Source organism: Nylanderia fulva, unplaced genomic scaffold (assembly GCF_048542155.1).
Source record: "Nylanderia fulva isolate GAGA-0341 unplaced genomic scaffold, ASM4854215v1 Scaffold8, whole genome shotgun sequence".
Taxonomy (NCBI): Eukaryota; Metazoa; Arthropoda; class Insecta; order Hymenoptera; family Formicidae; genus Nylanderia; species Nylanderia fulva.
Genome location: NW_028190916.1, coordinates 1814099 through 1829536, shown reverse-complemented (window position 1 = coordinate 1829536; position 15438 = coordinate 1814099). Strand labels below are relative to the sequence as shown.

General features: G+C 30.4%; 1 protein-coding gene and 1 long non-coding RNA gene across 4 annotated transcripts in view; one reads left to right on the top strand and one right to left on the bottom strand.

Moving 5' to 3' along the window:
- LOC114935100 (tachykinin-like peptides receptor 99D) overlaps positions 1-15438 on the bottom strand; it is a 94008-nt gene that overhangs the window by 63083 nt on the left and 15487 nt on the right. The gene's annotated exons all lie outside the window — the stretch shown is intronic.
- On the top strand, positions 7033-8160 carry LOC146719995 (uncharacterized). Its single transcript, XR_014926257.1, has 4 exons — positions 7033-7187; positions 7277-7336; positions 7956-8004; positions 8088-8160. It is a non-coding gene; the product is annotated as an uncharacterized LOC146719995 (long non-coding RNA).

Below are 15438 nucleotides of genomic sequence, written 5' to 3'. Positions count from 1 at the left end.
AAAAAATTGGTAATAACACGCGAAAGTATAATTAATAAACAGTCTTATAGTTTTTTCTAATTTGCTGAAATTAAGATGGATGGACTTTGGTCACGGATGTGCATTATCTGGTTATTATTCGCATTCCAAAATATATAATATTCTATAATTGGACGCGCCAAAACACACTCTCTTGGTCGTGTTTTATTGATATTTTACAAGCGAAGATAACGAAAAAGAGCGTATAATAATTACATATAATGCAAAAATTACATCTTTATTGAAAAAATCAGCTGTTTACTTTATGAAAAATTTTATCTTAATTTTAAAAACGATCATTCTAAATTCTCCATCGTGAAAGTAAGATTTATCGGATCCCGATTGCGAGCAAAGAACTATTCGGAAAAGTGGAAGAGAGGACTCGAGAGAATCATAAAACGTAAGAATCACCCGATTTTACGAGTTGACTACTTTGCACATTATTGCCAAGTCAACATTAGTCAGAAATTCACGATCCATGAATATTCGTTCCAAAACGCATTTTATATATTATAATTTTTACGATAATTTAAAGTTCGATAAATTGGAAACGCCTTAACTGCATTGTCGTCATTAATATCGATTTATTGAATATATGAAAAAAATATATAATTATATATAATAAATTATATTGTATATTAATAAAATTTAATATATGTGTAATAAAATTATATATTAATACAATAAATTGTATTATAATAATATAATATTATATAACAATATATATATATATACTAAATTTTAATAAAATTAAAGTTTATTATAATTATCAAATAATTAATTATTAAAATTATATTTCTTCTTCTTATAATTTTCTTCTTGTAATCAACAAATTAATATTATTAACGAAATAGCAATTAAAATGTTTTCAATTTAATTAAAAATTATATATATAATTTTAATATACATAATAAATTATGAGTGCGTACATACATAATTAAAAATACACATTAATATTAAAGATTTATTTATTTTGAGAATTTCTTTTTTTTGCTTTTATTATAGTACTCTGTGGGAACGTGGTCGTATAGAGTACACGAGATTTTAGTGCGAAAATTAATGAGCAAAAAGTTGAATTTGATGGACCAAAAAGTCGCTCGTCTCGGGAACGATTCAGCGGATGGAAAGCAAAAAAAAGAAGAACGGTCTGTCGTTGAAGAAGTTAAGTCGATCGATCTTTAACTCCACCCGGGATCGACATGGAGAAAAATGTACATTACTTCTTTATGCCGCTCATCCAAGTAGGTTTACACATTCGCCGTAAAAGAATTATAGGATAATCATCTGATTATACGGCTATATATTAAAATTAAATAACACATAGCGCTTATCATAGAAGAACTTATTTCCTATAAGATATTATAATATTATTCTTTAGCTTTTCGTAGTTAAGATAAGGAAGATTTTATATGAATTTTTCGCAACAGTTGTTATTTTTTAATCTTTAAAATTGTCGAAAAATCATGAGGAAAATTGACGATTATTGAAATCGAGGCAAGTGCGGAGCGAATAAAAATCGATGTGCTTATAATCGCGATGCTCGAAAGTTCTTTGAACGAGCGATTTTCTTTCGCCCGCAAGAAGAAACTTCCGTAACTATGCCAAAGCGAAACAGCAGTAGTTTTTAATCAAGTCTTCTTCTGCGGTTAGAGTATGTGTCAAGTAAATATCAAAATCTCTCGACACAAGCAATGAAATTGATGGTAGTTTTAAAACAGATTTTGTAAATTGAAAAATATTTGTTATTACTAACACTCGATTACTTTGATACAAGAAGCAATTTTTATTTATCAAATAAAATATTATATCACATTGTACTAACTCTTCGATTTCCAAGGGGAGAGCGTCTCGCTAAATCATTAATATCCCTAATAAACGCGACATTGGAATAATAATTAGAGATTTAGTATGTGTCAGCCAAACGCGCATTAAGGAAATTGATAATCACTAATTAGACAGTCACTCTTGGAGCAAAAGCCAACAAACACGGAATACATATTTGTTAACTGTCCACACTCAAAACGGATCGTGCTTTATGACCGTCTGTTGATCCCTGCACGCGGTTTGACGTATAAACACGTATCTCGAATATACACGTGCCAAATATACGCGCGCGAATTGCGTGGCTAACGCAAAAATACCGGTTCCGGTAACGTCATGCTGGAAGCATTAATGATTTGATATCATTAAAGCACCGTGGCCGCTAATCCATCAGTCAGATCAAAGCACTTGGTCCATGTCACTTGGAAAATGGTTTTAGCATGTCGCCAGACATGACCCAGAGAGATACGTATACGTACATACATATACATACATGCTGGCGTATTTCAACTTATGATGCGCGAGAGCAAGTCGTTGTTACGTTTTTTTTACACATTTTTTTCTGTCCATTTTTTATATTAGGAAAGCTATTATCTGTCCCGATAACGAACACGTTGAAAACCGCGTCATCAAAATTCATGAGAATAACTGGAAATAAAAATTCGCCCCTCTTGTTTAAAATAAAGTTCATTAGGGATAGGCACACGCCTCTGTGTGATCGTTTAACCTTTCACGGAATACGTTTTAAACTTTGACCATAACACTTTCGAAACTTGCGGCATCGCATCGCGTCGACCTGTTTTATACCTGTCGACTAAATCGATCCAGAGAGCTTCTCGCACGAACAAATGCGAGATCACGCGTCTCTTTTTTTTCCCTTAAATGACTTCTTCTTTAACAGTAAGATTATGAAAGATGATTCGTATATGTGTTCATATCCGTTTGTGGATGTCTGCGTATATGCAATGCTCTCGTTTCCATTATCAGTTTCGCATATTGGTATCGTGATTGCTTCACTCTAACAAGCTTGCGGAGAACATTAGCATCTCACAGGTATGGACAGCCGGTCACCTCCGTTCGATAGATTCAACATCCTAGTAATGCTTTGTAGAATTATGGAACGATGATAGTTTTGAATGTCAAAAGTGATCACAGAGGAGAAACGTATAATAGAATTTTGAAGGACTCGATCAATTTCGTCGTCTCGAAAAGTACGCCTTTATAGGTATACCACTTATTCGGAATATTCGAGTAGTTTGTGTCGGACAATCGTGTGGCAACGTAAAATCATTAGGACGTAATTAATTGCGTTCGTACATACCTCTATTATATATTTATCGTATGTATATATATATATATATATGTATATATACAGATATATAGTTGATAATACGTTTTAATTACGAATGTTCAATATCTCTCGATTACAAGCTCTTTTAATATAATATCGACTCGATGCCGTTATCGGGACAAATAAATAACATCGGTAGAAACTCGTATTGCGAGATCCATTTTGCATTTACACGAACTCCCTCCGCAGCAAAACTCATTATATAATTGTTTATGAGAAACGACAATTTTTTTTCATCGATTGACACGTTGTTATAATTGCAAATTATAAATACAATGACCATGTAATAGAGAATTCAATTTAAACGATCAGCCGACTTATCGTAGTTTTACGGAATATCATTTTGCATCTTTTATCGACACTTTGACATTCGATACAATGGAAATACGCACAGCATATTCTTTATTTCTGCATGATATATCATACCTTAAGTACGTATACTTATTGAATTTGCAAAAGTAGCGCGGTAATTATCGGAGAATCGATTTTATCGAAATTATGCGCCCTGATATCGCCAACCAGGGCTGGCGACTTTATGTGACAAAATCAAGACGGCTCTCTACTCTCTGCTATTGCTTTATTCATACCGTTAAATCACAGACATACAAAGAGCTAAAAGCGGTACACAGTAATGCTTCATATTTATGTAGGTACCTATGAATTTTTTCATTTACATACTTTCTGCTTTGTGTGAATTTTGACGCTCTATGTAAATAAATTATACACGGAGAGAACTTTTTTTTAGAATTTACTCTGAAAATTATAGTAATCGTGGAACAATATGGTATTGGAAGAATTTTATGAGATTCTCTGATTTATATTTACCAGAATAAAATATATTAATATTAATATGTAAATAATAAATTTTATTATATATGTACTTAATAAAATTAATCGAACATATTTTATATCTTATTGTGATAGATATTAATATTTTTATTTAGGGTAAATTCTAAGAGAAAATTTTCTCTGCGTATAAACTGAAAGTTTCGACTGCGTTCGTTTTGACGCTACAAATGTCGGAAGTGTTTGATTCATCAATTACATAATACATGAAGAAATACACATAAGGAAAATCTTTATTTCGACTGCCAATCAAGAGCTTTCAGAAATTGTAACGTCAAGACGAACGCAGTCTTGATCGCTCAAGCGTAATAAATATGACATTTATGATATACGCGGAATGTTTCACGAGTCGCGAAAGATCAAATATGAGCGAGCGTTAAAAGCCACTTCCGATAAGCTTTGCTGCAAACGCTGAGATTCAATTTATATAAGCTGTTGCATATATGAGAAATAAATTTCCTTGTGCACACAGATCGTCGAAAAGCCGTGGCGCATAGAATATTCTTGTGGCCGCGCTTTTGCATAGCAATTGCCACATACCGTTGCGGTCAAAAAGGTAAGTGGCGGAAATGGGAATTTGATACACGCGAAATCCGCGCTTACAATTTATGTGAATACGCGAGAATCATTAATGCAATTTTACGATTTGGTGGTGAAATATATGCAAAATGTATATCGTACCTACACGTGCACGTAACACATTTCATTTTATCCGCTTACATAGTAATGCTAGACGCTACCCTGCCCTCGTTTCAAGCAATGATGGAATAACGTAGCACACACAGGAGATATTATACTTTTATCCCGTAAACGAAACGTACGTATTACGTTACTTTGAGCATGTCTTTTTTGCGTAACACGCGTAAGTAATCTTACATATATCTCAATCGTCATGATTACATAACAGCACTATTGACACTTAATCCGATTATATGGAATATACCTCCAAGAACAATACCAAATTCGATTAATAACGTTCGACAACGTTACATAATCCTCGGATATCGTTACACATTGCATATTCTCTGTCTCTGCGAAGTCTCAATAAACCTGCTTTATGTATATACGTACATAATATGTATGTGTATTGCACGCTCTTTCTTCCTCCGATATTGATTTTCCGACATTTATTTCGTCGCTACCTATATGTCCATTAATCCTTCATTTTATACGATTGCCTCCGCGCTCTATTGACATGTAATATACTTTAACAAAGCAACGACGACGCGATGCCGCGACCTGTCTTTTGTTGATTTTAATAAGGCATCGGAGAGAGGTATCGGCTTTGTGTAGCGCAAATTATTGAACTGGCGGCATGGTTAAACTGTTCCTGGCACATAACCAACGATTTTAACCGGAAGTTAAATTAGAGTCAAGTTTGTTATAGTTAAGTTAGATATTAATCGTTACTTTACCTTTACACACGCGCATGCACACACACATACAATACACGAAGGATCGGATAAGGTACTAAGGTACATCTCTTGAAGTTTCCAAGATTTATCGATTGTCTTGTAAACTTGACGTTTACCTAACCTGTGCTGTAATATTGAATTGCAAGCCACTCACATAAGCGTTTAAAAGGCGAGAACTTGCGCGAATTCTTCCGACGGATGAATTTTTGACCACGTCAGTTTTTGACATCTCAGCGAGATTACACGAATTTTTCTCATGTCTCTTCCGATAGAGGAATTCGCTGTTATACTGAACGAGAGCGCGTTTGCTTACACCCACTGAGCATATTTTAAATCTAGATTATTGAAAATAATTTTTCCATTATTTTGATGATGATGATACAAGAGGACATATTTATTCTCAGCGCGCAATAAATAAAATTATTAATAATAATTTTTTTAAAAACATTCAAAATTTTTATCTATTAAAAACATATTTAAAGTCTCCTTTTCTCTGCTTCTCTCTGCATATTTCAAATATTTTTCATCTCTTCTATTATTCCAAATATCATTTCAAACGTTTCAAAGTAAATAAATAATAAAAAATTGAGGCAAAATTCGAATATTTATTTATTTTAAAAAGTATATGTAATTACTGGCTATTAAATAATTAACATGAGTCAAAATATAAACTTAATGAGACGTGAATAGTAAGAGGAAAATAATGTAAATTCGTTAGATATATTTAAATATTTTATTACAGGAATAAAATGAAAGAAATGAATATTATTTTAATTGTATTTTTTTCGAGATATATATATTCTCAAAATAATTAAACATTTTAAGTAGAATTTTAATTATTTTAAATTATTATTTTCTATTAATCATATTTATAATTTAGTATGAGAAATGGAATAAGTAAACATTTTTATCAGATAATAATATCAAATGAAATTACTTTATATTCTTTAAAATATATTTATATATAAATATTAATTTCAATATATTAAAAGTAAATAAAAATGTATTTAAAAAAATAATAAAATTTAAATTTATTTAAAGAATTCTAAGAAATATTTGAACATTTAATTTAAATATTTAAATATTTTATCAATCGTATGATAGTTATATGAAATCTTTAATAAGAAATAAAAAGAAGTAGAAATTTGAATATTTTATTTCTGATTCGTAAAATTAATTTAATATATTTCAAATAAAATTTTAATCGATACAAATTATTATTTTACATTAAAAATTTATAACTTATAATAAGACAAAAAATAGCTTATTATGCGTGAATGTTATTTTTCTCCCGACTGCTGCCAACCGTAGGTTGGCGAAAAGAGAGGAAGTATGCGTTTCATCGAGCCCGGATCGGTCGTGACCTTAATTCTCGATAACTACTGCATAGTTTTATATCAACTTTGGAACATAAGTTTCTTATTAATCAAGGAAGGTTTAAAGCGTATTATTATCGTTATTTATTCTATTAATAAAAAGTGAAAAATGAGTATTATTTCGTCAATACGGTCTCTCATTGGCTGCTGTGTGAACCTAAGAGGAAAAATGATTCACCAATGAGATTCGTTGTAGTATCTGGATAGGGAATGTTGGTGACATTGGTATATACATCTCGAAGTAATAATGACGGGACTGATAGGATAGGTTAGCTGTCACCTGTTGCGTGTTATTGTCAACAACAATATTAAGTGAAGTGTATTATTATGGATATATCTCAAGAAGATATAAATAAAGGAGTAAGTTTCTTCTTTTATATTTATTGTTTCTTTCTTTATTTAGAATATTGTTATTATTATTTATTTATTGTTTCTTTATTTATATGTAGGAAGAAGATACTCGCTTGAAGATATCTGAAGAAGAAAACATTATTAATAATAGAAAACGAGTAAGTCTTGTTATTAATAATTAATAAAAATATATAATATAATTAATAATATAATTAATCTGTTGTAGTCATAACATGGCTATATGAATTTATATTTGTCTGCGTAGCCACTTATTTGCTATTAAATTTGCTACGTAGCCACATTGCTATAAATATCCACATATATAATTGTATAAATGTATATAGTTATTTTTTCTCTTATTTGTATATTATATAATAATTATATAATTAATTAAAAATATGTATACAAATATATTTATAGTTATACAAAGATATTAGCGCACCAATAATTATGGCAATGCAGACAAATATATTAACTTACATAGCCAATTATCTACTACAAAAGATTATTCACATATGTAATAATAATTAAGGCTATACAAATATATAAACTTACTTGTGATTACATAATGTATAAACTTATATAGCCATAAGAAAGTTAATATATTTGTCAAAGCCATAATTATAACTGCGTACAAGTTTACGTATTTGATATAAGATATTGTTGTCATCTGTCTTTGTCATCTGTCTCTCTCTATCTATCAATCTATCTATCTAGCTATTTTTTTTTATTTATCTCTCTATTTATATTATATTATATTAATTAAAAAAATTGTAGCAGAAAAATATTTGGAAAGAATATAGAACATTGCAGTCACATGGTGAGTGTATGTGTGTCTTTATTATTATTATTATTATATTATATACATTGTAATATATATATTACATAATAAAACTTTTACATGTGTAGGATGAAGAAGCAGAGAGACAAAAGAATGAAGAAACAGCATAAGAACAGCAATAAATTAGAAAATAAATAAAAAAAAAAATAATAAAGAAATTAGAAAATAAAAAATAAAAAATAAAAAACAATTAAAAAAAAATAAAAAATAAAAAACAATTAGAAAATAAATAATAAAAATAAATTAGAAAAAAAAATTAAAAAATAAAAAATAAATTAGAAAATAAAAAAATTAGAAAATAATAATAAAATTTTTTACAAAAAAAAACTCCCGACTGCTGCCAACAAAGTTTTAATGTTTAAATTAAAAAATAATGTTTAAATTAGAAAATAAATAAAAAAAAAATAATAAAAAAATTAGAAAATAAAAAATAAAAAATAAAAAACAATTAGAAATAAATAAAAATAAAAAACAAAACAAAATTAAAAATAATAAAAGAACAAAAAAATTATAAGTATAAAAAATAAGCTTGTAAAAGTTCGAAATAATCACACATAAATAAAGTCTGTTGTTTATTATATAATTTTTCTTATTTAAATTTATTGTTATCATACATATTTAGCGCTATATAATTTACAAAAATTTCAGATTTTTGAATTCAAAAAATTTTTTTAATTATAATTATTATTATTAATTCTACAATTTACAAGAGCAGTCGGGAGACGCCGCGCTAAATTTGAGACATATACGCACGCGCACGTTTTATGTAATAAATAGACACAAACACAAATATCGATACTCAACGGACGTTACAGTTTTTAGACGCGCGGCGTCTCCCGACTGCTCTTGTAAATTGTAGAATTAATAATAATAATTATAATTAAAAAAATTTTTTGAATTCAAAAATCTGAAATTTTTGTAAATTATATAGCGCTAAATATGTATGATAACAATAAATTTAAATAAGAAAAATTATATAATAAACAACAGACTTTATTTATGTGTGATTATTTCGAACTTTTACAAGCTTATTTTTTATACTTATAATTTTTTTGTTCTTTTATTATTTTTAATTTTTGTTTTGTTTTTTATTTTTTATTTATTTCTAATTGTTTTTTATTTTTTATTTTTTATTTAAATATTCGTATTTATCGATTTCCGATTGCACAAAGACAATAGTACATATATCTATCGTGCAAGTTATCTAAATGTGCAATTTAACAACGTTAAATGTTAAAATGAGTCGTAGTAGGAATACCAAAACACACAGTCAATAATTATCTAACAAATTAAATTCCGCATGTTTACATTGAATAAATAAATACCCAAGCGAACTGACGCGAAATACAATGATTTACATCGTGCGTCATAGACTATTGATGTTGCAGCCGACACGTGCAGAATGTGAAAAGTAAAATACATTATAGAAAAAATAAAATAATTGTATAGTATAGAAGAGGAAATATAGTATAAAAAACTATTCACAAAAACGGCGAATTTGTAAGATTTGATATTCCATTAAAATTCTATGATTGTTTTATTATAACGTTTGACATGCATATGAATTTTTTCAGTCAAAAATTGCTCGTCTGTCAATCGTGATTGTTGTTAATTTTTCGATTTGCTTTCATTTCGATTGAACAATTGCATTTATATGTGGGTAATTGAAAAGCCACGGCAGCCATAAATCAAGTCAATTTGCTACACAAGTTAGACAGATATAGTCACAAATAGAGCCACAAAATAAAAATTATGTTAATTACGATGTGTATGTTGCAACGTTAAAATTATATATATAGAATGTCATTAATTAGACAAAATATATGATACCGCACAGCACTGAATTAGATCCAATAATATATTTTAAATAAATTTGCACATTATTAACACGTACTGATTATATTTGTATATTGATACGTATTAATATATTACACAACTTTAAATTAGCTTTTCAAAAGCAGCCTTTCAATTTACACGAATGGCAATAGAAATATTAATGTGAAAATAGCGCGTAATCCGTTTAATAATTTAACTTAGCAAGGGGAAATTGGTTTAAATGTTTCAGCGTGAACGAACTATTTTCTTCTCATTTTATTCCGCGGTAATTTGCTCTTTCTTTTCAAAGTTTTAATATTATTTCCATGTTGTGGGATGTATTAGAAAACAATGTTCTGAATACAATTCTTCGTCGGAAAATTTATTGTCGATTTATCGAAGGAGAAATTTACCGTTGAAACTTTTGCATTTATAAAACGAGAATCGTTCTATGTATGTAAACAAAATATATTTCTACTTACATCAACATTGATACAAGTGCAAAAATGTCTTTTTATAAAATAATAGTATATTTGCTCGTATAATCTGTAGAGTTAAGCACTTAGCAATTATATTTGCAAATCATTAAAGTCTGACTGACACGTCGCGACTCCCTAAAAGTTCAAACCTTGCTCTAGTTTTTTCTTCTATATTTTTTCTCTCTCTCATTCTCATATACATATACATACGCATAGGAAAGAATATACATTTATTTGCAGAAAATTTGCGGTTGGGTGATATTCACAAAATAGATTCTCCGCGAGTGCACGAAACGCATTTTTTTTTTTTCGTATAAAAATCACCGATGGCGGTGTCGAGATTCGACTGCTCTCGCGAACGAGGACTCGAAATATGCACGTGCTATAGATATCTAGCAATATATGCATATATATAACGACGTCCATTGACCGAGTGGATAAAAGCGGAAGAAAGTCACTCGAGGAAAATAGCTCCGCGGTCGCGGTTTGAAAATACTGCGACATATTGTTAAAGCTTTCGGGGTTCCGGTAGCTCTTTTATCGCACATTTGGAAAAGGGAAGAGAGGGGAAGAAGGATCGAAGGTCTGGGTAGGAATATGTTAAAATTCTAGCTATCAGACTAAACAGGGTATCCCTTTGCAATTTTCAACTTTAGCGTATGTCCCTCTATGCACCTTTACATATTTAAGAGTCACGCCGGGCGAGAGCAAAGTAGGGCTCATTTTACTCACCAAAGTTCCGATGCGATAGTTTCGCCTCGTTCGGCGAAAATTGATTTTCTAACGAAATGTGTAATCGGGATCGAGATTATTTTTTTTCTGCTCACAAAGAACTCGTCAAGTAATGCCATTTTAGATGATAATCTAAATGCGAATCGAGAAGCGCACGGTGTGTTAAACACAGTTGAATGTTTCGATCTCTCGAATAACGAAATGTAAACAGCTACGTTTATTTTAAATGAAAATTATTATATCGGAGCAAGACAGAGGAAACGTGTGATAAAAATAAGGAATATACACACGAATATTTTTTTAACTGCGCGACTTGTATATTCAATTTTCTCTTCTTTATTAATTTTCTCTCTTTCTCTTTTTTTCTCCTTCCTCCCCTCTCGAGCGTGGGATGTGAATTAAGGATCGTAAGGACGTCGTGTTGGGTGAATCGATTAGTTCTCAGGAGGAAGGATCATTAAGCATGCCGCGCGTTCCATTTTCACGTAACACACGTTCCATTTTCAATATTCGCCCTTCTTCGACCGCCAATCTTATTTATTATATTTGGGAGAGATGAATGATCGTCGTTTTTCCAATACACACAATTCCTGATTGAATTCTATATTTCTCATAGGGGACGCAATTTCTTTCGCCACTAGTAAAAAGCGTGACTTGTGTGTACACCACTTATGTCCTATGGGAAAAACGTTTATCTTGTCCACCGGGTGGAAGAAACCGTTTCCTCCTGCGGGGAAAACATCTATCATATATTGCTTTGGAATTCCCGGGATGGCGCGAACGATCGAAAGCGTAACGGTCCCTGGAAATCACATTCGAGTTTGTATGCGTAAAAAAAATTTATGACGAAGAAATTACATTGCGTCGAACTACGCGCGCGAGTCGCATGCTGTATATATGTACACATACATACGTGTACAAGGGCAGTAAAGTTTCTTCTTTACTTCGCAAGAACAGAGTTGGCGACTAGGAGCAATTTATCGCATTCACGGTACTATTGCTCCTCGAAATTCTGATATTACACCACGTCGTACTGCACCTAACGCTTTCCTGACAGTTGCAAGATATTCGTTTGACTTTACGTCAGCAACTGTGCAATCTAGAATGACGCGCCATACATATATATATATATACATGGGATATATATACATATACATGGGATATATATATATATATATATATGCTTCACTCGAATAATAATAAATTCGATCATGCGAATTAATCACGCGTAAGATTCAGAATGATTATATTCACATTTCACAATTCCTCTTCCACTTCACTTTAATCTTTATGCGAGTCTTGGAAAATTATATAAATTTTAGGAGAGAGAATGTCATTCGTCTTTTTGGCAATTTTAAGTCTAGCGAAATCTCGGGTATTCGATGAGCGCGATGAGCGAGCAAAATTAACGTAAATTATCGCAGTGAGCGAATTAGATAAGTTGCCCTTATCACCGTAAGGCTGCTGCTCGAAATTTCAAAGAAACTGTAAGTCTTTATTTGTTCTTTGCTTTTGCAGAAAATATGGCACGGTTTCCATCATCTTTGTGAAAGCCTAGAATCCAATTACACCGGCTGCGGATGAGTCCCTTAATAAACACCTTCGGCGGGTCGTAAACCGCTATATCCTTAACCGCCCATCCTTTCTCTTTCTCTCTCTTCTTACTTATATTTTTATCCTTATATCTTATATAATATAATAAATTCTATCTACTCCCCTTTTACGCATAATGGTTTCATTAATCCACAATTATATCTGTTAAATGAGGAATATATGATACGTGCATGATTGCGATTGGCTCTTTGATTATAAATACAATTGCTCTATAGACACGAGATATAGCTATTGAATGTAGCACTGTTGTAGAAAATCATTTGTACCACCGTTGTACTTTTCGGCATAGAAAGAGAATAAAAAAATCTTCGTCGTGATTTATTATTTTATTTTATTTTATTTTTTTCGAAAAACCGTCGTACGAATTTTATTAATGGTCACCTTCTGTTTACAAACTCAGGGAATAGTCTTTTAATAGCGTATAAAATCCGACCATTAACACGGTCATATGTACAGTATATATAGGGAGTAAATCTCGCGCCATTGAATCGACGCGGTGAGCTCTCTGATAAATGAATTCGAACGGATAAATGAATCCACATCGATTGTATATACATGAACGATAATAAATAAAAGCGGGACATCGTTGCATTCGTCTCTCATCATCTGCGAATTGGGTCGTTTTAGCATGCACAGAAAATACGATGTAATCCGACTAAATATCGGTACCTAATATACTGGGCTTATACGCGATCTTCGGTATCGTGAAACATTGCTTTTAAATACCAAAATGCCATTTCTGGTCATTGGCGAAACTAGTGCGTGATTTATTGAAGAAAGATAGAGATAGAGAGAGATAGAGAGTCAGATAATGGATTGTATTTGACGGGATTGGCTCTGGGACGATTGATTTGCATAGGCTAAAGTCAACTAAAGCGCAAATTACGTCGGCACCGTTGTGGAGCGATGTATTACGGTGAATACATTTAGGCTGATTTTGAAAGCACTTGTGCATAATGCTGTCTCGGTGTAACATTACTCTCGAAGAGAGGTAATTACTGGAAGTATTCGGATGATAGATGTATTTCAAATAAAGAATATTTAATATTGTCACATTTCAAAAATTCTTATATATATTTATATACATTTCTGCCTATTAAAACTACAACACTACATATATAAATGTATATAAAATATATTTAAAAATATATGTTTTCTGTGGAGATCATGCAAACATAAAAATATCTATTTAAAATGCAATAATTAATAGTATTCATTAAAATTTATTATAATATTATTTGTAGGAACTTGTTAAAAATTCTCATTTGAAATAATATTAAAGTTTCTGAATTTTTCTGTCTTTTGATTATTTCTTGAATTAAACTTCAAATATTTTTCTAATACTTTTATCTCGAATCCTGCATAGTTAGGAAAATACTTAAAATACGTAAATACTTAAAAAGTGACAAAATACAAATATTTATTCAAACATTAATTATTTGCATATTACGATTTAACAAAACACAAACAAAATGGATTCAAAAGATGTTAATTAAGAGAGAAATAAGTCGATTGATTATATAAATTCGTGAAAATAATTATTAAATATTATATTTAAAATTTTCACTATAAGAAATACAATATAAAAAATACATTGTTCAGATATTTATTTTTATTGTAATTGATAAAAATGAAATATCTCAAATAGATTTTTAATTAACATACACAAATAAATCATATATTGTACATTAGGCATTTTAATAATCCATTAGAAGAAATATAGTTTTTTTCTTAAATATTTTGATTTTCTATTTTTTCAGATATTATTTTCTTTATCTCTACAAGTCTCAAACTATAATATAGTTATTTTGGAAATACGATAAGATGATTCATAGGATCATATTAACTGTGTCATCTTACTTAACATCGTCTAATTTTGGTTTATTAACCTATCGCGATTATTTTTGACCCAAGATAAATCTTGATTAGATTACTATATACGAAACCTATTATTTCATATAATAGATATAATAAATCATATGCATATAATAAATCATTGAAGTTAATCGTAGGAATACTCTTGATATTTAATGTATCATGCGAAATATTTTTAAATTAATTACGCGCCAATAATCAAAAGAGCTAATTAAAACTACAATTCATCCCAAACAGAAATTATTAATATAAATTTAACGTATAAGACGGGCAACAAGAGCCAAATCGCGGATGACAATGCGTTATCCTAACGAAACTAAATAATTTTCCGTTAGAATTAAATACCGGTGCACAAGGCACCAAATTTTACTTGGACACGGCCAAGATTTTAAAATATGAAATAATCTCATATTTGAGATTTAATTTCAATACCCCCTTTAACCCCCCTACGGAAAATAAATAAATGAATGCAAGAGAAAAATATAGATCCGAAAATCGCTGAATCGGGAATCGAACCCGAGACCTTTCGCTTGCCGGGCGACTGCTCTTCCAGCTGAGCTATTCAGATCCTTTCGATTCTATACTTTTCTTTGTTATATATATTAATGTTGGTAAACAAACGCATTTTTAAGCCAGCGTGTATCAATATAAGAGTTTTAACAAGGCTCTGTAATATAAATATAAATTTAACGTATAAGACGGGCAACAAGAGCCAAATCGCGGATGACAATGCGTTATCCTAACGAAACTAAATAATTTTCCGTTAGAATTAAATACCGGTGCACAAGGCACCAAATTTTTACTTGGACACGGCCAAGATTTTAAATATGAAATAATCTCATATTTGAGATTTAATTTCAATACCCCTTTAACCCCCCTACGGAAAATAAATAAATGAATGCAA